The sequence below is a fragment of the Pristis pectinata genome, chromosome 6, assembly GCF_009764475.1.
Source record: "Pristis pectinata isolate sPriPec2 chromosome 6, sPriPec2.1.pri, whole genome shotgun sequence".
Taxonomy (NCBI): Eukaryota; Metazoa; Chordata; class Chondrichthyes; order Rhinopristiformes; family Pristidae; genus Pristis; species Pristis pectinata.
Genome location: NC_067410.1, coordinates 8,644,914 through 8,669,275, shown reverse-complemented (window position 1 = coordinate 8,669,275; position 24,362 = coordinate 8,644,914). Strand labels below are relative to the sequence as shown.

Genomic DNA, 24,362 nt, shown 5'->3' with positions numbered 1-24,362 from the left:
TGAGCAACATCTGTGGGGGAGAAGGAATTGTCGACATTTCAGGACGAAACCCTGAATCAGGACTTAAAGTGGAGAGAGGAGATGGACAGTATAAAGAGGAGAGGGGGAGCGGTGGGAGGGGGGGCCAGAGGTGATCGGTGGACTGAGGAGTGGTGAAGGATGACGGGCAGATCAAGCCAGGTAGGGGAGGGGGAGGGGTGGAGTTTAGAGACATGATAGATGGAGGCAGACAAATAAAGGAGGAAGATTGAGCCCATGAGAGGGGTGGGGAGGAAGACAGCTGCTGGAGGAAGATAAACAGGAACACAAAGGCGACCAGTGATGGAGTCTGAGAAATTAGGAAGATGATAATGGGAACCATTAGGGGAGAAGTGAAGGGCCGACGGAACCAGGACCAGATAGGAGAGAGAAGGGGGAAGAGCTGGTGGGTGAAATGTGTGCGCAACCGGCAGATGGAACTGGGAGGGGAAGGGGCACAGAGATGGGTAATGGGGGAGTCGGGGCTGGAGAGTGGGTGTGGGAAAAGGAATAAAGATAGAGAGACCAGAGGTGGATTGGGAGAAGAGAGAGAGAGCAGGGGTAACCAGAGCTGAGGGTTACCTCACCTCCCAGGGTGGGAGTCCAGGTCTAAAGGAAAGTTGATGGGCACATGGGAGACAACTAAGTCCACAGACTTCTATCCGTGGATCTGATCCTCATGAGGTGGCCAACGTGAGTGTGTTACTGGGAGTGTTGGTAAACTCTGTGTGTTCTTCCAGAGCCCTATCCTTTGGTGCCTGGATTGTTGTTGATCTCTTGTGCTGGCAAGCAATGAAATATCAATGGTCAGTGTGAAATGGGAGCCAGGCTTGGCGCTTTGAATACTGGGACCAGGAATGTGGGTACATTACAGCTGGAGCTAGGGTCGGGAGCTCTTGTAGGTCTGTTATGACATGGAAATTGTTATATCCGTGGAGTGGTTGTACATCATGGAGGACCCATATCCCTCCCTTCGCTGCACATTCATGTGCCTATCTAAGAGCCTCTTAAACACCTCTATCGTATCTGCCTCCACCACCACCCCTGGCAGCGCATTCCAGGCACCCACCACTCTCAGCGTAAAAAAACTTGCCCCGCACATCTCCTTTGAAATGACCCCCTCTCACCTTAAATGCATGCTCTTTTGGCAATTGCATATGCATTGCTACTTTACTCTCAATGGAGCAACCTTGGGGGCATCTGTGTTTCTTTTGTTAACCGTTTGGAGTCTGTGCCCTTACCCCTCACGAATAACAAGATGGTTTAACTTGCAGGACTACAGGAGAAATGATGGGATTCCTCTGCTGGGATGGACTGAATGGCCTTCTTTGGCATTATAAGTAAGTAAACCAGCCTACTGTGGGTTAATCCCCATGGTAAGTAAAAATACACAGAGGAAATATAGTTCAAATAACTGAAAGTAAATAGATTTGTTGATTCAGCCGTCTGACACCCACCACAGTCAATACTTATGTAACCACTTACACTGGCAATCATAATGCACACAATTTCACAAAGGTGCCACGCACTGTTTGTACAGGAGAGAAAGGCACTCTTTGTACTGGGGATGATTCACAATTTAGGAGCTGGTCGCACACATCAGACAGGCTGGCCTACTTCTTTGCCAACAAAGCGCCTATTGTAGTGGGCACGCAGATTGCGCCTCATGGTCAAAGGCGCCATTCAGCATCAGGTGTGGGCAACTGTTCATATCTGGCCCACTAAACTGACATATGTACACGTGTACAGTGCATGCATGTATGAATCGGGCCTCTTTCATCTGTGCACCATCTATGGTCTCTGCAGAATTTACGCTGTGCCTCCAACTGGGGTGAAATGTTGGATGGAAAATATAAATGTAAGGGTCATAAAAAGGGTAATAAAAGAGTAAGAGATGCCGGCTTACATTATGAGAACACTTGGCCTAATTTTTCCATTTTCTTTCTCGTTCATTCTGTTTTTGTTTCTTCCATCTTCACAGAGTTTTTTGAGTTGTTCCTTTGAGCTTTCAGATATTCACAATATGCCTTATGTGCATAAAACCCATCTCACATACAATAGATCACACCAGCAATCATCAGCAAGCAACCATTGGGAAATTGGTCCAGGCTCTTACAGGTGGGATTCACTCTTGGGGGTGGATATCTAACTGGTGTCTTCCAGTGCACAGCAGCCTACTTTTTGCATTTGACAAGAGAAATTGGCTATTAAAGGTGCAACCTATGACCTGCATTGCTATCTCACAGAAAAACAGATTTCCCTGTTTCTGTGGGTCATCTGATTGGGTGTCAGGGAAAAGATGGTTTGATTAGAAAGTAAATTTCACCCATTTTTCATACAGAAAAACGGATTTCCAAAACCACCTCACCACATCTTACTTAGCTGCGTATACTTTGCTGTAATTCGTCCCGTAAGGACTTGAACTCCTTCTGGGAGTAATTCTACACACATTATGGTTGCCAAGGAGGAGACAGCTTGTTGAATGCAATGTATAAAACATTTATTATATTTCCTTATAACATAAGATAAGATAAGATTATTTATTGGTCACATGTACATTGAAACAAAGTGAAATGCATCTTTTTGCATTACTGAGAATGTTCTGGGGGCAGCCCGCAATTCACTCTTCCGGCGCCAACATAGCATGCCCACAGCTCCTAACCCGTACAGCTTTGGAATGTGGGAGAAAACCAGAGCACCCGGAGGAAGCCCACACAGTCAAAGGGGAGGATGTACACACTCCTTACAGACAGCGGCGGGAATTGAACCCGGGTCACTGGTGCTGCTACAGCATTACGCTAACCACTACACTACCGTGCCACCCTCAATTTAGGTGCCTCAATAGTAAGGAGCCATTCAGCCAACCAAATCTATGCTGGTTTTCATACCAATCCCATTTCCATTTATTTCCCTGCAACCTACGTTCTCCCCACAGTCCCATCAACTCACACACGGGGTAATCCACACTGGCTAATTAACTACCAACCCACACGGCTTTGGGATGAGGGAGGAAACTGAAACACCTGGAGGAAACTTACACTGTCACAGGGAGAACGTGCAAACGCCACACAGACAACACCTGAGGTCAGGATTGAACCGGAGCCGCTGGCACTGTGAGGCAGCAGCTCTACGAGCTACACCCTTGAGAAGTTTTCAGATGCTATGAGCATTGTCGTAGAGATAAAGGGACCAAAGAGATAAAGAGCCATAGGCTGCAGGGAAATAGCAACATATCTCCAGCCATGTCATTCCCAAGCTCCAGATTCTCTCTGGTCGGACAGTTGGAGTGTGGAGTTGAGTCCAGATGAAGGGTCTCGACCCGAACATTTGACTGTCTATTTCTCTCCACAGATGCTGCCTGACCCGCTGAGTTCCTCCAGCAGATTGTTTGTTGCTCCAGATTCCAGCGTCTGCAGTCTCTTGTGTCTCTGGAGAAGTGGGAACTGGATTTTAATCTGTGAAAGGGCGAGGTCATGAATTCAGTGAGGACCAGCATGGAAATACCCAATAAATGGTGGAGAGTGTCTTGGAGTGCATTGCCTCAAAACAGAGAGAGGGAAGGACAAGATGATTACGAAGGCAGATGGGATACTTGTTGAGACACAGAGAGTACGGAGGAACTGCACGCAACATGAGTAAAGTCACAGTTTGAGTACTGGGTAAAGTTCCAGGTCAACACTCTACAGGAAGGATGAGAGTACTGGAGGGGAGATGATTGATGAGTATGTCGACAGTGTCAGAGAATTACATTCGGGGGGAACAATTAGCTTGCCTGGACTCACTGAGGCAAAGAGGCAGAGGGGGATTTAATTGTGGGGTTTTGCTTGAGAGTTCAAAAACAGGAGGCCATAGATTGAACAAGTTTGCAGGATTTAGAACATAGAACATAGAACAGTACAGCACTGGACAGGCCATTCAGCCCACGATGTTCGTGGAAAGTTAAGGGAAATGGTTGTGATCCAGAGGACGATGGTGTCTGGAATTCAACTGCCTGAAACTGCAGTGTAGACAGAAGCCCTGACACCAGTTAAAAAGTACTTGGATGAGCTCCTGATGCGGTGCAACCTACAAGTCTACTGACCAAGTGTTGGCAAGTGGAATTTGGCCAATGGGCCTTCATTAGCACCTTCATCCTACCCAAGGTCGATGGAGCTCCCTGGTCCACTGAGGTCTCTGTGTTCCTCTAGTTCTGGCTTTTTGCACAGCCAGATTTTCATCACTACATCCCTGACAGCCATGCCCCCTGTCACCCAATTCCCAAGCTCCGCAATTCTCTCCCGAAGCTTCTCCACCTCTCTACCTCTCTCGTCTTCGAAGACGCATCCCAATGCACAGGAACAGGGCTGTGCTAATGTCCTACATTCCAAGGAGCCTCCATGACAAACTTCTCACCCTCTGTTCTAATACTTTCTCATATACTGCAGCACAGAGAGCTTTGCCATCAACAGCTTGAGATATTCAGTGCATTAACAGTGAGTTATATATATGTACGAGCTGTCAATGTTGAGAGAAAACGGGTGAGTGTGTAGCCTCAGAAAGAAATGAAGGAGCTATCATTATTTTAAATGAGTGTTGCTTCACATCAGGAGTAAAATTGTACAGCCAACATTCAGTGTCATGAGACATAATAGACTACCCCACCCTGTCGTGTTTAACTCTGTCCACAGCCCTGAAAAGCAAGTTCACTGAATTGTACAAAGAACGGAAGGAACAAATGCTCTTATGATAACGACTACTTATCAAAGACAATAAATCCATGAAATTCCCGGGAGCTGCTTGCAGGTGGTTAGTGAACAGCACACGGAGCAGGAACAGTGGACATTGTGCAGTCCTGGCCTGTGTTCGGACAAGTGTTGATGTCTGGGCAGTGACAACGGTGACAGATTAAAGACCACTGAGCACAATCTCAGCAGCGATCTTCCTACAGCTTGCCTCTCACTAACAAGGGCACTCTTCATGTTAAAGTCAAAGGGCAGTCCGTGCCCATTACACAATCCATCAACGTGATGTCCATCGGTTTGGCATGCAGGTCTTCTATCTTGTCAAGTGAGTGATAAATGAATAGGTCTTTCTAGATAGCCTCAAGGACTGTCTGACAGTAAAGTATTTTCTTTTTAGTTCTTTTTTTGATTCTTTTATCTGTAGTGTAGGTGAATGACAGCCCTCTTTGACTTAACCAATTATGTAGCACCATCCACAACCTCAGAACCTCCACAACAAATATGTTTAAGAAATCATCCCTGATTGGTAGCATCAGACACATTACATCATCATTTTAGTGTGTTGCTCTCTCTGACTCCAAAATTCATTCCTTTGATGTCAACTTAATGAACTTCAGAGGCAGGGTGCAACACACAAGGCACTGAAACCACAACACATACTGAGTGGAGACTAACATCAAGGCAAAACTTTGTTGAAGTGTAAACAGGAGTCACTGTAAATTCTCAGCAGGTCAGGCAGCAATAGTCCTGGAGTCATAGAGTCAAGCAAAACAAAAACAGAACCATCAAGCACCCATTTACACCAATCCCATACTAATCCCATTTTATTCTCTCCACGTTCCCATTAGCCCCAGGTCCTATCACTTACCTACATTCTAAGGGCAATTTACAGTGGCCAACTAACCGACTAACCTTTGGGATGCAGGAGGAAACCAGAACACACAGAGGAAAGCCACGTGGTCACAGGGAGAATGTGTAAACTCCACACAGACAGAGCCCAAGATCAGGATTGAAGCTGGGTCACTGGGGTGGTGAAGGGAGCTCCTAAGGTGTGAACACTGTGGAAAAAGTAGCCGTCAATTGTGTACGGTAAGCTCCCATAAACAGCTCAGAGATAAATCACTGGATAATCTGTTTCAGGTGAGAGAAGAATATTGTCCCAAACTCACACAGATGGCTTCTGCTTGTCTTAGAAATAAGACAATGAGGTATTTTGTCTTCATCAAAGAGTGCAGCCTCATCTGAAGAATGTAACCTGGGGTTTTTCCCAGGAAGGAAATCTCATGGCTTTCCAATCACAAGTTCCACTGGGCACATAAACAGCCTCAATATTGGGTGCACAAATATTGACTGGATCCTGTGGGCTGGTCTCTGTAATAACTGCATTTGGGGGGATGTGCTGAGGTCTGTCTCTGTGCTCTGTATTCAATAGAGCTCGATAATTAATTGTGAAGTTGAGAACTTGACGACATTTCCTAAAACATAGAAAGACGATCCATGATATTAACTCAGCCTATTGTTTTGTTTTTCTTGTTCTTTCTTCTTGCTTTTTTTCTGGGAGTGAAGGACATACCCATCCTGACCTGCCGGATACATCTTCCTGCTCTATATTTTGCAACTCCTACATTCTTTTCTCTATGTTCTCACTCTCTAACTGCTCCCATTCACTCACAGACCCAATAACCTTGTTTACAGTGGAGGTAGTTAACCCTGAGATGTTAATCCAGCCTTTTCCTTATCACCCCATTTAGACATTTTTTTCCAATTCCAAATGATATAGTCAGGCACAATGCCACAAACATCTGTCCTGTAGAGAAATGAATTGTGTTAAAATGTTGAAAATCAAAAAAACTGTGGATACTGGAGATCAAAAATAAAAATAGAAAATGCTGGAAATTCTCAGCAGGTCAGGCTGCATCTGTGGGAAGAGTTAACTGTTCCGATGAAAGGTCTTTTACCTGAAGCATTAGCCCTTGTTCTCTTCCCATAGAAGCAGCCTGACCTCTTGTTTCTTTGCGATGTTTTCTAATTTAAAATTTAATAGGCAAATGTCATTATACTGGTAATAAATAAATTAACTTAACAAGTCAAGAAAAATCACACTAATATTACACTTTGTCATCCTTGTAACCCCATTTTTGATCTGTGTGACCCCAAATTGGGTCACTGCTCCAAGAGCAGTATTTGCTGTGTTAATCAAAGGCTCTGACTTCCATCTTAACCACACAGAGGAGAACCCAGAAAGGGAGAAATGTCCTGAGCGATATTAATTCCTTTCTCAAGCTGAGATGAGACTGCGCTGGAGAGGGTGAAAAGGAGTTTCACCAGGATGTTGCCTGGATTGGAATATTTATGGTAGAATGAGAGGTTAGATAGGCTGGGTTTGTTTTCCCAGGAGCCGAGGAGGCTGAGAGCTGAGCTGATTAAGGTACACAAAATTATGAGGGGAATAGATAAAGTCGATAGTAAGGGAATTTTTCTCATAGTGGGCATGTCCAAGACAGGAGGACATAGGTTTGAAGTAAGCGATAGGAGATTTAGGAGGATCTGATGGGAATTCTTTCACACAGAGAGTAATTGGAGCTTGGAATGCTCTGCCTGAGGAGACCGTGGAGGCAGAAGCTCTCACAATGTTGAAGAAGCAGTATGGAGGAACAGAGGGACCTTGGGGTCCACGTCCATAGATCCCTCAAGGTTGCCGCGCAGGTTGATAGGGTTGTTAAGAAGGCGTATGGAGTTTTGGCCTTCATTAGTCAGGGTATTGAGTTCAAGAGCCGCGAGGTGATGTTGCAGCTCTATAGAACTCTGGTTAGACCACACTTGGAGTATTGTGTTCAGTTCTGGTCGCCTCATTGTAAGAAGGATGTGGAAGCTTTTGAGAAAGTGCAGAGGAGACTTACCAGGATGCTGCCTGGATTGGAGAACATGTCTTATGAGGATAGGTTGAGCGAGCTAGGGCTTTTCTCTTTGGATAGGAGGATGAGAGGTGACTTGATAGAGGTGTACAAGATGATAAGAGGCATAGATCAAGTGGACAGTCAGAGACTTTTTCTCAGGACGACGATGACTAACACAAGGGGACATAATTTTAAGGTGATTGGAGGAAGATATAAGGAGGATGTCAGGAGTAAGTTTTTTACACAGAGAGCGGTGGGTGCGTGGAATGCACTGCCGGCTGAGGTTGTGGGGGGAGATACATGAGGGACACTTAAGAGACTCTTAGATAGACGCATGAATGATGGAGTAATGGGTGGCTATGTGGGAGGGAAAGGTTAGATAGATCTTAGAGCAGGATAAAATGGTGGCACAACGTTGTGGGCTGAAGGGCCTGTATTGTGCTGTAATGTTCTATGGTCTATGGTCTAAAAGCAGCTAGACAAGAACTTGAATCACCAAGACATGGAAGGCTACAGACCTGATGTGGGTGGATGGGATTAGTATTATTGGGTGCGTAGTCAGCATGAACAAGGTGGGCTGAAGGGCCTGTTTTGGTGCTGTGTGACTCCTGAGACTCCAACCTCACCATCCGTTCATCGTCACAGTGTTGTTTGCGGGATCTTGCTGTGCACAAACTGCTGCCCAGTTTCCTGCATCACAGTTCAGGTAAATTCTTTTGGCTGGAAAAGGCTTTGGTGTGTCCCATCGAGAGGGTCCACAGAAATGCAAGCATTTCTTCCGACAATTAATACAGTGCGATTGGAAAACAATCGGATGTGGAAGAGAGCCATTATCTTTGATGTGTTTTAACTGTTAAGCTGATGCTACAAGCTGACTTTTACCATTAAAAACATCTTAAATCCACATGGTCCCACATGTATTGTAACTTGTGTTCATTGCTCCCTGCCAAATTTCAAGGAAATAGTTTTCCCTTAATGAGATATCTATCAAATTGCCTTATCCATTACAGATGTTTTGATGCTCAGCCAAATCAGCCACCACATCTGGTCTTTTGTTGCAAAGCCCTTCAAAGAAGTTGAATATTTTTAAAAGCATTATGTGTTACACAGGACAGGCCTTTCAAAAGGAGATTAGAGGTTATAGAACGGTGGAGCAGTTTCTGTTTTTCACTGCCCTGTTTATGCCCCTCTCCATTGTAGTGGCTACACAAATTCCCAGCAAGAATTAGCGGACTTGAACGAAGAACATTGGCTGATTTACTGTTCCACTGCCCCAAGGACATTGTCACCCTAAGTCTCCGCCACCTGAGCAACCAACATGACACAAGACCAGGAAGAGGACCTAGTGCTTCATCAACAGGTCACTTTAGAGAGGAAGAATGCCAAGAACAAATGCAAAGAAAATGGAACAATATTAAGCAAAGAAACAAACAGATGGAGGAACTCAGCGGGTCAGGCAGCATCTGTGGAGGGAAATAGTCAACGTTTCAGGACAAGACCTTTCATCTGGAGTGTACAGGCTGGTGAGGTGAAAGGAACAATATTAAAGAGGGCACGAGAACAGAGACAGAACAGGTTGCTGTACAAAAACTAGTGAATGTATCCAGGCACAGTAGTGTAGCGGTTAGCATAACACTATTACAGCGCCAGCGACCTGGGTTCAATTCCGGCCACTGTCTGTAAGGAGTTTGCACATTCTCCCTATGCCTGCGTGGGTTTCCTCCGCGTGCTCTGGTTTCCTCCCACATTCCAAAGAGGTACAGGTTAGGAAGTTGTGGGCATGCTAAGTTGACGCCAGAAGTGTGGCGACACTTGCAGGCTGTCCCCAGAACACTCTACGCAAAAAGATGCATTTCACTTTGTGTTTCGATGTACATGTGACTAATAAAGAAATCTTATAAGTTAATGGGCTGTATCTCTCTGGATGGAGTGCTTCAGTTATGAGGAGAAACGAGAGGGTGTTTGGAGCAGAGGAGTGTGAGTGGGGACCTGATAGAGCTGGACATACATCAGGTAGACTATCAGAAAGTGTTCCCCTTAGGAGTCACACAGCATGGAAACAGGCCCTTCAGCCCAACTAGTCCATGCCGACCAGATGCCCATTCATGTTAGTTCCATTTGCCTGTGTTTGACCCACATCCTTCTAAACCTTTCCTGTCCATGTACTGTCCAACTGTCTCTTAAAAGTTGTTATCAACCACTTCCCCTGGTAGCTCATTCCATATACGTACCACCCTCTGTGTAAAAAAATTGCCCCTCAAGTTCCTACTAAATCTCTCCCTTCTCACCTAAAACCTATGCCCTCTAGTTCTTGATTCCCCAAACCTGGGAAAAAGACCTATTCACCCTTTCTATGCCTCTCATGATTTTACACACCTCTATAAGATCACTTCTCAGTTTCCTACACTCCAAGAAAATAAGTATTCACCTGTCTAGCCTTTTCCAATAACTCAGTCACTCGAGTCCTAGCAACATCTTTTCTGCACTCTTTCCAGTTTAATAACATCTTTCCTATAGCAGGGTGGTCAAAATTGAACACAATATTCCAAATGCGACCTCACCAGCATCTTGTACAACTGCAATATAACCTCCCAACTTCAATACTCAATGCCCTGACTGATGAAGGCCAGCATTCTTCACCACCCTGTCTACCTCTGACTCCACTTTCAGGGAACCATGTACCTGAACTCTAAGGCCCCCTTAAGGTTCTTGAGGGGAAGGGTAAGAGATTTAGGGGATATCTGAGGAAGGGTGGTTGGCATAACGTTTTAATTGCCAAGGCATAGAGAGCTTCAGATCAACTGGATTAGTATAGGAATGTACTTAATGATCAGCATGGATACTTCTCATGAACTACCATTAGTCAAATTTAGAGGGAATGATGGGCCAAATGGCCTTCTTTGCCGTGTGGTTCAATTCACATCACATTGAGAAAACAGTTGCTGGTAACAATTGGATGAAAGGGAGCCAGTGTTGGAGGAGGTTTACAGAGAGGAGCAGGGCGGGAAGGAGAAGGGCTAGAGCCGCTCTTGTAGGAGATGTGAAGTGACTCCCTGGGAAGTGCTGCTTCTCCAGCTGACGGATGGAAATCGAGATAGGGAACACCAGGAGTGCTTGCCAACACTTGGACGCAGCTGTGGATACAGGAAATCCACAGGAACTCCCAGCAGCTATGCAAGATCGTGGCCGAGGGACTGGTGACTCTGCAGGTTACTGTTTCAGAGGCTAATGGGAAGTCCCCCAAAGATGACACAATGAGCACCAATACAGTCACCTCTTCCAACAATCGGTAGATAACAGGGTGATAGAGGCGCCACTAATTATCTTGCATCAGGCAGGCGCTCTTAGCAAGTGGGTGGCATGTCCAGGAAAGTTTTAATTTTTAATGTGATGGATACCATAAAAATCAAGACCAGTCAGGCTTTATACAAGCACTTCAAGGAATCTCAATGGACATGAAATAAAAACAAAAAAAGCTGGAAACACTCAGCAGGTCAGGCAGCATCTGTGGAAGGAGAAACAGAATTAATGCTTCGGATTATTTCTGATGAGGGGTCTTCAACCTGAAGCATTAACTGAGTGTTTCCAGCATTTTCAGTTTTCATTTCAGATGTCCAACCTCTGCAGGTTATTCTGTCTTTCATTCTCTTTGTACGTGAGGGTGTCAAGTTAAGGGCTGTCGATGGAGACAGAAACCAAGGCCGTTTTTTTAGCGGTAAATGGGATGAGTGTTTGAACAGAGATGGTGCCAAAGAGAGGTGACAATTTATATTCTCAGTCTTGACGAAGGGTCTCGATCCGAAATGTCAACTATCCATTTCTCTCCATAGATGCTGCCTGACCTGCTGAGTTTTCCCAGCGTTTTATGTGTTGGTCAAGATTTCCAGCATCTGCAATCTCTAATTTATATTCTGCATTGTTGTCTGTATCTATGTGTCTGTGATGCTGGTGGAAGCAAGTTTTTCATTGTACTGCACTGTGCATAACAATAAACTCAACTTGAGAAAGGGCTGCTCTTATCTAGTCCATGTTCCTTCTTCCCTTTCCTAGCTTCCTTTTCTTTTCCCTCTCTCTCCTTACCTTTGACCCATCCCCCAGTGGATCAGCTCTCCCCTCCTCCCCCACACCTGTCTATCACTATCTCTTACCTGCATCTACCTATCACCACCCTGTGCCCACCCCGCCTCCCCTCTTTTATCCACCTATCACTGCTCTGCTTTTCCCTCTTATATATTGGTTTTCCCCTCTTCTTATCTTCAGTCCTGAGGAAGGGTCCTGACCCGAAACGTTGACCGCCTGCTTTTCTCCACGGATGCTGCCTGGCCTGCTGAGTTCCTCTAGCATCATTGTGTTTTTCATCTGGATTCCAGCATCTTTGTTTCTCTGGTATTACCTCTTTTACACATCAATACAATGAGCGACAAGTTAAAGCCAAGTGGTGATGTTTGAAGGACAGAGATTGGCTGGGATATCAACTCCCCAGCTTACAGGAGTTTGACGAACCACTGAAAGATGGAGATTAATGTCCCCTCTGAAAACTCTTGCCTTGATGAAGTTGTCTCTCTCATACTGAACTTCAGGGGCTTTACCAATATTGCTCCTGTTCCAACAGGTCTGTTAACGTCTCAAACATAAATGTCATTTGTGTGCAACACCCTATCAATCTGAAACTTCAAACCCACATCTTTCAGCAAGTGGCACCCACCCCTCGCAAAGGAATTCCCCTCAGAAATTGTGTCAATAACATTCAAGGTATGGCGTGTGACACTGCACGTAATTTATTTTCAATAGTTCCCCAAAGTTCCGTGTCCGATTTGAGCCTGGGGAGGTCTGTTTACACAGGAACACAATGGCCGAGCTTTCAAGGTTGAAATTTTCGTTCTTAAACATTTGCGGTCGGTTCCAAAACAACAAACCAGCTCAGACGTTGCTGTGTGGACTGATTCCCAGCTGGACAGGAGAAGGGCCTGCCTCCTAGGTTACGTGTAGGTTTGGATGTCAGGCCCCCGCTTTCAAAGTCATGGATGACAGGCAGGGTCATCAGAACCCTTCCCCTTAGCTGTCGATTCTGTGTGGCAGAGTTCTGCCTGCATTCCTCTCTAGGATTACTCCAGCTCTAAGCAGTTCGATTGGCATGGTGTACACATATTAGCTCTTAAGGCTAACTGCTGCTTCAAGGTTGGCAGGCTGCTTCCACCTTAAATGTGTCACACGGTTGCCATTGAAATATTGGTTGTGCCTTGTTTCAGCTTCAGTTTAAGATCCATTTATCACAACAGTCATGCCTCCTTGAAGTTCTGTGTCTGGGTTATGGATGAGTTAAGTTCTGTGTTTGAGTGTTGTATGAAAGGAGAGAAGGTTAACACTCACTTTGATAAGGATGAAAGGCGCCCTGGTGGCTTTACAACATACAACTGGTTAAGGCATTGCCATCTACTTAGTGGCATCTAACCATGTTATGGGCAGGCACGGTAGTGTAGCGGTTAGTGTAATGCTATTACAGAGCCAGTGACCTGGGTTCAATTCCGGCCACTGTCTGTAAAGAGTTTGTATGTTCTCCCCGTATCTGTGTGGGTTTCCTCCCCTTCTCCTCTACACTGGCTATCTTCCCTCTCCACTCTTCGTGTCGATCCAGGATTTCAACCTGAAACGTTGTCAATTCCTTTCCTCCCCACAGATGCTGCTCGACCCACTGAGTTCCTCCAGCAGATTGTTTGTTGCTCCAGGTTCCAGCATCTGCAGTCTCTTGTGTCTCCATTTGTTTTATGGCAATCTGACAGTTTATTGTAAAATTCTGACAATCTCTGTTTCACAACTCCCACATTCTTTTGTCTCGGTTCTTTTGTCTCTGATATCACCTTCCAACTGCTCCCATTCACTCACTGACCAGATCACCTTGTTTACAGCTTACCTCCTTGGTCACCCCAGTTTTACTCATTCGGAGACATCCTCTCTCCTTGCAGCTTAAAAAGCTTCCTTTGTCCCCTTTTTCGTTCTGACGAAGGGTCTCTCACGTGAAACATTCACTCTGTTTCTCTTCCCACAGATGACACTGGACCTGCTGAGTATTTCCAGCATTTTCTGTTTTTAAGAATATAAGAAATAGGAACAGGAGGCGGCCATCTGGCCCGTCGAGCCTGCTTCACCATTCAATAAGATCATGGCTGAACTGGCCATGGACTCAGATCCACCTACCTACCTTTTCCCCCATAACCCTTAATTCTGCTACTATACAAAAATCTAACTGTGTCTTAAATATATTTAATGAGGTAGCCTCCATTGCTTCCCTGGGCAGAGAATTCCACAGATTCACTACTCTCTGGGAAAAGCAGTTTCTCCTCATCTCCGTCCTAAATCTACTCCCCCGAATCTTGAGGCTATGTCCCCTAGTTCTAGTCTCACCTATCAGTGGAAACAACCTTCCTGCCTCTATCTTATCTATCCCTTTCATAATTTTATATGTTTCTATAAGATGCCCTCTCATTCTTCTGAATTTCAGTGAGTATAGTCCCAGGCAACTCAATCTCTCCTAATAGGCTAACATTCTCATCTCCGGAATCAACCTGGTGAACCTCCTCTGCACCGCCTCCAAAGCCAGTATATCTTTCCTCAAGTAAGGAGACCAGAACTGCACACAGTACTCCAGCTGCGGCCTCACCAGTACCCTGTATAGTTGCAGCATAACCTCTCTGCTTTCAAATTCAATCCCTTTAGCAATGAAGGCCAACAGTCCATTTGCCTTCTTGATAACTTGTTGCACCGCGCCTCTCCTTCCTCAGGAGGCTAAAGAAATTCGGTTTGTTCCCTTTGACACTCACCAACTTTTATCGATGCACCATAGAAAGCATCCTATCTGGATACATAACGGCTTGGTATGGCAACTGCTCTGCCCAGAACTGCAAGAAACTGCAGAGAGTTGTGGACACAGCCCAGTGCGTCACAGAAACCCGCCTCCCCTCCTTGGACTCTTGTCTTTACCTCTCGCTGCCTTGGTGAAGCAGCCAGCATAATCAAAGACCCCACCCACCTGGGTCATTCTCTCTTCTCTCCTCTTCCATCAGCTAGAAGATACAGGGGTCTGAGGGCACGTACCACCAGACTTAAGGACAGCTTCTACCCCACCGTGATAAGACTATTGAACAGTTCCCTTATACGATGAGATGGACTCTGACCTCACGATCTACCTTTTTGTGACCTTGCACCTTATTGCACTGCACTTTCTCTGTAGCTGTGACACTTTTACTCTGTACTGTTATTGTTTTTACCTGTATTACCTCAATGCACTCTGTACTAACTCAATATAACTGCACTTTGTAATGAATTGATCTGTACGATCGGTATGCAAGACAAGTTTTTCACTGTGCCTCAGTACAAGTGACAATAATAAACCAATACCAAATACCTGCAAACCCCCCTTTTGTTTTTGTCTCAGCTTAATACAGGTGCAAGCTTTCCTCCCACACTTCTTGTATAATTTGACCACCTCTTTAAATCTGTGCTCCCTGAGTCCCCAAACCATCTGCTAATGGGAGCAGCTTTCTCTCTACTGTTCTTGTCTAAACCCATACCAAGTCATAAGGTCACAGAGTCATAGAGTCATAAAGTCATCCAGCACGAACACTGGCCCTTCAGCCCAAATCATCCATGATGACTGTGTTGCCCACTGAGCTAGTCCCATCTGCCCACGTTTGGCCCATAGCCCTCTAAACCTCTCCTATCCATGTACTTATCAGATGGCTTTTAAACATTGCTAATGTGCCCACCTCAACCACTATTTCTGGCAGCTCATTCCAAATATGCACCACCCTTTGTGTGAAGAAGCTGCTCCTGATGTCCCTTTTAAATCTCTCTCCTCTGATCTAAAACCAATGTCCTCTTGGTTTTAGTATCCCCTCCCTGAGATAAAGACTTTCATCCTGTCTATACCCCTCATGATTTTGTATACCTCTTTCAGGTCACCCATCAATCTCCTACATTCCAGGGAATAAAACCCTAATCTACATAACCTCTCCTTGTAACTCTGGCCCACAAGTCCAGGCAACTTCCTGATAAATCTTTTCTGCACTCCTTCTAGTTTAATAACATCTTTCCTAAAACAGGGCGACCAAAACTCCAAGCCTGGGAGATATTGTGGGAGAGATGGGAGCAACTGTCCCAGCTTGCTTCGCACTCAGAGGGAGACAAAGAGAGGGAGACTGTAATAAAAGCAATGGAACTGAAGTGGCCTCAGTACTCTGCCTGCAATGATAGAGGGTACAATTGCCTGTCCTGCTTCTGAAGCCCACATACAGTCACGGAGAACATTCACGCTTCCCAAAGATAATTCCTGTAACACCAAAGTTGTCTCCAGGAACAGGTTGATTCTCAGAATGTGTTCTCATTAGGTGAGCAATTGATATTCCACCCACTAGCCCCACACTCCCCTCCTCTCTCTGCTCCCAGGACCGAGCACTCCCGGACCATGTTATGGCTCAGTGTAAAGCGAAATGCTCCCTCTTCTCTTCTCAACCCAGCGATCTCCCTTTGTCCACAGTCTAAGGGCACTACAACACACTGGAACAATTTTATACAGCAGTTTCCAAAGCAAGTCTCCCGACCTCTCTGAGTGAGCAATCAATAACTGCAGAATGGTCCAGTTTGTAAAAAATATAAAATGGTAAAGAGAAATAGGACTGGGCCACTTGGCTCCTCGAGCCTGTTCTAGCCTTCCCTAAAATCACGCCTAATTCTCTGCCTCATTCCTCTGCCACCCAATTCCCATTCTTCTCGAATCCCATTGTCCATTAAACTCAGCCTCAGTATTCTCAGCTATCAAGCATCCCCAGCTCTCTGGAGTGCAGAATTCCAAAGAATTCCTCAACATAGAGAAATTTCTCCTTATCTCAAGTCCTACATGGTGGACTCCTATCCTGTAACTTTTCCCCCTTAGTTCAAAATCTCCAGACAGAGGAAGCAGCGGTGACCCTGTCAATCCCTCCCACAACGTCAATAGGATCACCTTCCATTCTTCTAACTTCCAGTGGGTACAGGGCATTCACATATAACAACCCACTTATCCTTGGGTTATTGTGCCCTGGCCTAATAGGTAATTGGTAATTGGTTTATTATTGTCGCAGTTACCGAGGTACAGTGGAAATCTTTGTATTGCATGCCATCCATACAAAACATAAGTACATCGAGGTAGTACAAAGGGAAAAGCAATAACAGAATTCAGAATATAGTGTTACAGATACAGAGAAAGCACAGTGCAAGTAGACAATAAGGTGCAAGGGCCATGACAACATAGATTGTGAGGTCAAGAATTCACCTTTATCGTACAAGACATCCATTCAAGAGTCTTACAACAGCGGGATAGAAGCTGTCCTTGAACCTGGTGGTGCATGTTTTCAAGACTTTGTATCTTCTGCTCAGTGGATGGGGGGAGCAGAGAGAAGGACCGGGTTTGGGTTGGGTCTTTGATTATGCTGGCTGCTTTGTCGAGGCAGCAGTAAGTGTAGATAGAGTCCATGGAGTGGAGGCAGGTTGTCGTGATGTGCTGAGCTGTGTTCACAACTCTCTGCAATTTCTTGTGGTCTTGGGCAGAGCAGTTGCCATACCAAGCTGTGATGCATCCGGATAGGATGGGTCAGAATTGACCCCTGCTACAATCCATTTTATATTGGACCCCTGCAGTGAGCAGAGGTTACAAATGGAGCTGCCTATTGACAGTGTTCCAGTCCAAAACCAGAACAACCCAGAGACCATCACCCTGAAAGCTTAACTCTCCTTCTCTAAACCTAGATATTGTTCTGTTTCCTTGCACAGACGATGTTTGACCTGTGAAGTATTTCCAACATTTCAATGTTTGCAAAGTTTATTCTAAATGATTAAAACAACTTCAGTGCCACATTGCAATGTTTTTTTGCTGATCTTATCTGGATACCAGAACCCCGCTCCTGTTGTGGCCATCAATAGCTTCAACACAACCCAAATGTTAGTTTAACTCTTCATCCATCCCATTTAATAATCTGTTTGTCCTTTGAGAAGCTTTTGGCATGGATTACCACCTCATGGAACTTACCACATGGAAATTGAAAAATTGTAGGTGCTCCCTTGCACTTGCTACCCTTGTCCTGCCTGTGGTAGAGGTGAAGGGTTTGTGAGGTGCTATCAAAGCAGTCTGGCCTAGGAACTCTGGAGCATTTTGTTGAAGGTACACACTGCCCGAACTGCATACCAGTGGTGGAGGGAATGAACATTTAGAGTGGTTGTTGGGGTATCATCAGATGGGCTGCTTTGTCTGGGGTGGTAGCAAACTTCTTGAGAATTGCTTGTGCTTCACTCATCGAGGCAAATGGAGAGTATTTCATCACACTCCTGACATGTGCCTTGTAGATTATGGAACAGCTGTGGCATTCACCACATCTGCTCCCATAGCCACCAAATTTATCTGGCTGGTCCAGTGTGTGTATTGGTATTGGTATTGGTTTATTATTGTTACTTGTACCGAGGTACGGTGAAAAACTTGTCTTGCCTACCGATCGTACAGGTCAATTCATTACACAGTGCAGTTACATTGAGTTAGTACAGAGTGCATTGAGGTAGTACAGGTAAAAAACAATAACAGTACAGAGTAAAGTGTCACAGCTACAGAGAAAGTGCAGTGCAATAAGGTGCAAGGTCACAACAAGGTAGATCGTGAGGTCAGAGTCCATCTCATCATATGTGTGTGTGTGTGTGTGTGTGTGTGTGTGTGTGTGTGTGTGTGTGTGTGTGTGTGCGCGCACGCACACGCGCGCACATCTGTTAACGAGTGTACAAACAATTATTGCTGGTACCGTGACATTAACAACTGCAGTTACTTAGTTGGAGTTTGCTAACCCTTCAAGATTGTCCAGAAGCCTCCTAGAATTAAAGATTAATGTTCTGGACACCCCTGCTAGTGACCCTGGGAGAGAAATCCACCCATGCTCAAGAATTTATTTCTTTTAGCATTTTTGTTGAATTTCAATTTTGTGGTTATATTGATATTGGGAGATGGGGAGAAGGCATGGTGGTCAGAAGTGGTAATCACGAGGTGAAACCTCCAGCAAGGCATCCGATTAGGGCTGCCCCTGAGGAGGAGGATAGAGAATCCATGTCAGTGGAAGAACTGAAAGTATAAAACAACAGTGGCTGAAATTCAGTTTGGTTGACTTTAGTGGAGCCCACTTTGGGACACGGAGTACACAGTGCACCATACGTTTCTTAGTGTCAATAGAAACAGGGCCCAATGTTCACATGAGGTTTCCATGTTGATATTCCAATTGTCTGCTACTAACTTAGGCTGCAAAGGTAATATACACATGCAACAGCATGCACACACACGTATGTGACCACGTTTGCACACATATTATCATGTCCATGTGAATGCCTGTGAGCATGTAGCTATGCATATGTGCATTGAATGAGTACATATGGGCACATGTGGTACTTGTCTGTGCACCCATACATATTTTGCAAGGTTAATTTTCTACCCATATGCTGCCATCAGGAACTCTGCTATGCCTATTATAGAACCATAGGCAAGTGGACAAGAACTTGCCCAGCAGCAAATCTATGATGTCCCAATAGCTGTTCTCCATCTCCAAGGTTCTCTAACCACTAGCCAGTACTCAGAAGATTACCTAAACAGTGCATTCCATGTATTGTGAACAAATAAATTCAGTGCATCCTGTGTTTGATTGTATCTCGCTGAAGCCAATTATCTTTGGTGCAATGTCACTCTTGCTGTGAAATGTCACTGACCTCAGTCCCAGTTGAGCCCTGTTGATTTATCCATAGTAAACACCATAACTCATTCAGTGCTGAAGATAAAGAGAATGGTAGAGGGTCCAGGGGTCACAGCACTCTGCTTTCACCTCTCACATTTACATTTCAAACCCAGTCCAAACAGACGAGGTAAAAATCTGTTGCCTGGAGTGTGGGGACTGGATGGGGTAATGGTTTGGAACATTACTCACTCACCTCCCATGAACCTGACTTTAACCTCAATGTAAACAGATAAGGTGAAAGCCATCACTCTCTATTATGGGTCTGAGGAGTTTAATGTGTTTGGACAATGCTCCTTCATCTCACGCGTTGATAAGTGGATAAGGTTGCCTTTTTTAGGATGGAGAACCTATGAGATCCCCTCGGTGCCTGTGATCCGAAACTCCTGCTTTTCAATCTCTTCACAAGTGCTTCAAAAACGAAAACCTTTTACCAGGCATACGTATGGTTTTCACGGACCCTGCTATTTCCACACAGGTCATCCCTGAAGGTTTGCAGCATTGAGGGCATTTGACGAGCTAAAGACAATTAAAATAAACAGTTTTCATGAGATTTACCACCCATTGCTCGTGAAAATCGAGCCTGCTTATCTCTGTAGCCTGCCATTGACTGGATCCTTTCAATGCCTGGTTGGGGGTGGTGTTGAGTTGAAGACTCCTGGTGTCTCTACATTTTTCTAAACACTGAATTAAAAAGCCACCTACTGAATCTGGTGCCGAAACTATGAGACTTGAATACAGAAGATTAATGGTCAATTTTAATGGGGTGTTTAAGATGATTAAAGGAACTGATGGAGTAACAACTTCAACAGCTTGTATTAAATGGACCTTTAATGTAGCAAAACAGCCCTCGTGCCTTACAGGAGGGCTTTCAAGCAAAATTTGAAACCAAACATGTTTAGGAATAGAGCAGTTGACCAAAAGCTTAGTCAAAGAGGTAAGTTTGAAACAGTACTTTAAAGAATGAGGTAAAAAGGTAAAGCAACCAACATAATGCAGGGTTTCGACCCTACACGTCGATAATTCCTTTCCCCCCCACAGACACTGCTTGAACTGCTGAGTTCCTCCAGCACATTGTTTGTTGCTCCAGATTCCAGCATGTGTCTCCATAATCAAAGCCCCCTCCCACCCCGGACATTCTCTCTTCTCCCCTTCCCATTGGGCAGAAGATACAAAAGCCTGAAAGCACGTACCACCAGGCTCAAGGACAGCTTCTATCCCGCTGTTATAAGACTATGAACGGACCTCTTGTACAATAAGATGGACTCCTGACCTCACAATCACATGGCCCTTGCACCTTATTGTCTGCCTGCACTGCACTTTCTCTGTAGCTGCGACACTTTATTCTGCATTCTGTTAATGCTTTTGCCTTGTACTACATCAATGTACTGATGTGATGAAATGATCTGCGTGGATGGCATGCAAAACAAAGTTTTTCACTGTACCTCAGTACATGTGACAATAATAAACCAATTTACCAATTAATTAATTTAAAAGGTAGTGAGACTGAGAGAAAGGATTTGAGATCTTGGGACACGATACCACGGACACCAATGGCACAGTAATTAAATTCAGGGACGATCGAGGATCCAGAATTGGAAGAACGCAGAGATCTGAAAGGAAGGTAGGACGGGAGGAGGTTACACAGAAAGGAAGGAGAAGGGAGCGAGATCGTGGAGAGATTTGAAAATAAAGGTGAGAGTTTCACAGTCTGAGCAGTGCTTAATGTGAATCAGGAGTGATAGAAATGGAGATCAAAGCTATGGGTGAGAGTGGTACCTTCTCTACTTCGGAAACACCCAATTAGCCTGTTTGAATATCGTTGAGACCACAGTGCTTCTCTAGAAGGAAGAAGGTTGAGGACTGACCCTGATGGATATTGTTTGGAATAAAGCAGATAATGCTGGAAATACTCAGCAGGTCGCTCAGCATCCACAGAGGAAGAACTGCAGATTGTCAAATGAAAAACTGGCACCAAGCAACACAAGGGGAAGATATAGAAGAACTTCAACAAGAAGTCTCTCCCTGCAGCTGCTGTCTGACCTGCTGAGTACTTCCACAACTTTCTCTTTTATTTCAGATTTCCAGTATCTGCAGTATTCCACATTTGTTTTTTGAAGGGGTAGTTATGAAGAAAACATTCACACATCTGGCAGAGTCTGAAACCTGAGGCACAAAGGTAAGTGAGAAACACTAATAAATGCAACAGGGCATTTGGGAAAGATTCTTTCACTCAATGGTTGAGATGGACCCCAGCTGTAGATGCAGTTCTGTGAAAACCTTTGGCTTTCTATGGTGAACTAGTCTGCATGGCTCCAGCTTCTGTGTATGTTGGTGCCTCTGACCTCCCCCTTCGTGGTTGGACTCACCACTCAACAAAGCAGTGGAGCACAGACGTGCAGAGGAGTGGCCTGGACGCACTTTGCAACTGGTCCCTCACATACGCTGAAGGTGAACTCTTGATCTCCCAATCTACCTCGTCATGGACCTTGCACTTTAGTTGTCCACCCACACTGCACTTTCTCTGTAACTGAAACACTATATTCTGCATTATGCTTTCTTTTTACTACCTCAATACAGTTGGTAATTGGTTTACTATTGTCACATCTACCAAGATACAGTGAAAAGTTTTTATTTACATGCCATCCAGACAGATTATTCCACACATAAGTACATCGGAATAGTAGAAAAGAAAAAAAAAACAGAATGCAGAATATACTGTTACAGAGAAAGTGCAAGGGCCATGACGAGGTAGATTGAGAGATCAAGAGTTCATCTTTATCATATAAGAAGTCTGTTCAAGAGTATTATAACAGCTGGACAAAAGTCCTTGTACCTGGTGGGATGTGTTCTCAAGCTTTTACATGAATGATAGAAAAATAGGGGGCTGTGTGGGAGGGAAGAGTTAGATAGATCTTAGAGCAAGATAAAATGTCGGCACAACATTATGGGCTGAAGGGCCTGTACTGTGCTGTAGTGTTCTATGTTCTATCTTTTTTATCTTCTACCTGATGGGAGGGGAGAGAATAGAGAATGATCAGGATGGGAGGGGTCTTTGATTATGTTGGCCACTTTCCCAAGGCAGCAGGAAGTGTGGACAGAGTAAATGGAGGGGTGGCTGTTTTTTTTGAAAGACTGGGCTGTGTCCACAACTCTTTTCAGTTTCTTGTGGTCTTGGGCAGAGCAGTTGCCATTCCAGCCTGTATTTAGCATGGCATGATCTGTCTGGATGGCACACAAAACAAAGCTTTTCACTGTATCTTGGTACATGTGACAGTAACAAACCAATACTATTACTTTGAAGAGGCCTGACGTGTATGGGCTTGAACGGTTTGGCTTAGCTTGTGGAGAAAGGCAAGTGATTTACATAGAGACACAAGAGACTGCAGATGCTGGAATCTGGAGCAACAATCTGCTGGAGGAGCTTAGCAGATCAAGCAGCATCTGAAGTCATTTAAGTAAATTAAATTAAATTTACTTAAATGTCATTTGAATCATTTAAATAAGTCATTTACTTATTTGAACATAAGATCCTGAGGGGTCCTCACAGGGTAGATGTGGAAAAGATGTTCCCTCTTGTAAGAGAATCTGGAACCAGGGATCACTGTTTAATTATAAGGAGTAGTCCATTTAAGGCAGAGATAAGGTGATTTTTGGAACTCCTCGATGGAAGCAGATCCTTGGACATAATTTTAAGGAAAGGAAGATAGATCATTGACAAGCAAGGAAGTGGAAGGTTAGCACAAATAAAAAAGAATGCAGAGTTCATTTTATAATCAAATCAGCTGTGATCTTATAAAATGGTTGATTCAAGTGGCGTATTCCTGCTCTTAGTTTGTATGTTCATATGTAACATTAAAAACATTTGTCCCATCAGATCTGCTCCGTCATTCAATCAAGATCATGACTGATGTACCAGTGCCATTTTCCTGCACTATCCCCATCTCCCTTGATACCCAGAAATCTGTTGACCTCTATTGTGAAAGAACTCAATGACTGAGTCTCCACAAACCTCTTGGACAGAGAATTCTGAAGATTCGCCACCCTCCGCACGAAGCAGTTGCCCAACAGTCCCAGGTGACCTCCTCTTGATTCCGGAGCTGTGACCCTGGTCCTAGACCCCTCATCCAAGGAAAGCATTCTCCCTCCATCCGGCCTGTGAGAAGTTTCAATGAGATCACCATCATTTTACTTCATCCTAATGTTCTTAGATATAAGTTCAAGGCGCTAAATTAATATTTTGGAATTCCTTTCCCACACTTCCAATTTTTCATCTTTTTCAAATCAAGTAGCATTGCTGAGCATCACCAGCATTTAAAAATAGTTCCAAATTCCCCTGAAAGCAGCAACAGTGTGCTCTAGGCTCTGATGTCAGAAGACTACTCGTAGTATAGACACCACTTCATCTAGTGGGACTCTTCCTGGACAGAGAGGGTCAGTTCAGCTGCCACTCAGTGTCCCAAACAGGTTGGTGTAGGGGCACAGGGACCATAGGCAGCAAGTTCAGGCAGTGGGCCAGATCCAGGACTGCAGTGAGAGAGTGCGACTCAGGCACACATGGAGTGTTGGGGCAATTGCAATGCACTGCTTTAAGAGTCATAGATTTATACAGCATAGAAACAGGCCCTTGCCTGAAGTCCCACACCACCAGGTTCAAGAACAGCTACTCCCCTCCAACAATTTGGTTCTTGAACCAACCTGCACGACCTTAATCACTATTTTAGAATAGATCTATGGCCACTTTGACCACTTTGCTCTACAATGGACTTTGTTTCTTTGTTCTAATTGTGTTCTTTCTTGTATAATTTATGTATCATTTATATTTTTCTTATGAATATTGTGTCTCTAATGCTCCATGCTTGTAATGCTGCTGCAATAAGATTTTCAATGAGCCTGTGTCACATATAATTTGGTAAATTGGTTTATTATTGTCACTT

General features: G+C 44.6%; 1 long non-coding RNA gene and 1 other non-coding gene across 2 annotated transcripts in view; one reads left to right on the top strand and one right to left on the bottom strand.

Annotated features, from left to right (window-relative positions):
• The window catches only part of LOC127572065 (uncharacterized), a 79,192-nt gene that overhangs the window by 36,222 nt on the left and 18,608 nt on the right, over positions 1–24,362 (bottom strand). The window lies entirely within an intron of this gene.
• Positions 12,973–13,096, top strand: LOC127572165 (U6atac minor spliceosomal RNA). The gene has a single exon (XR_007956595.1). It is a non-coding gene; the product is annotated as a U6atac minor spliceosomal RNA (small nuclear RNA).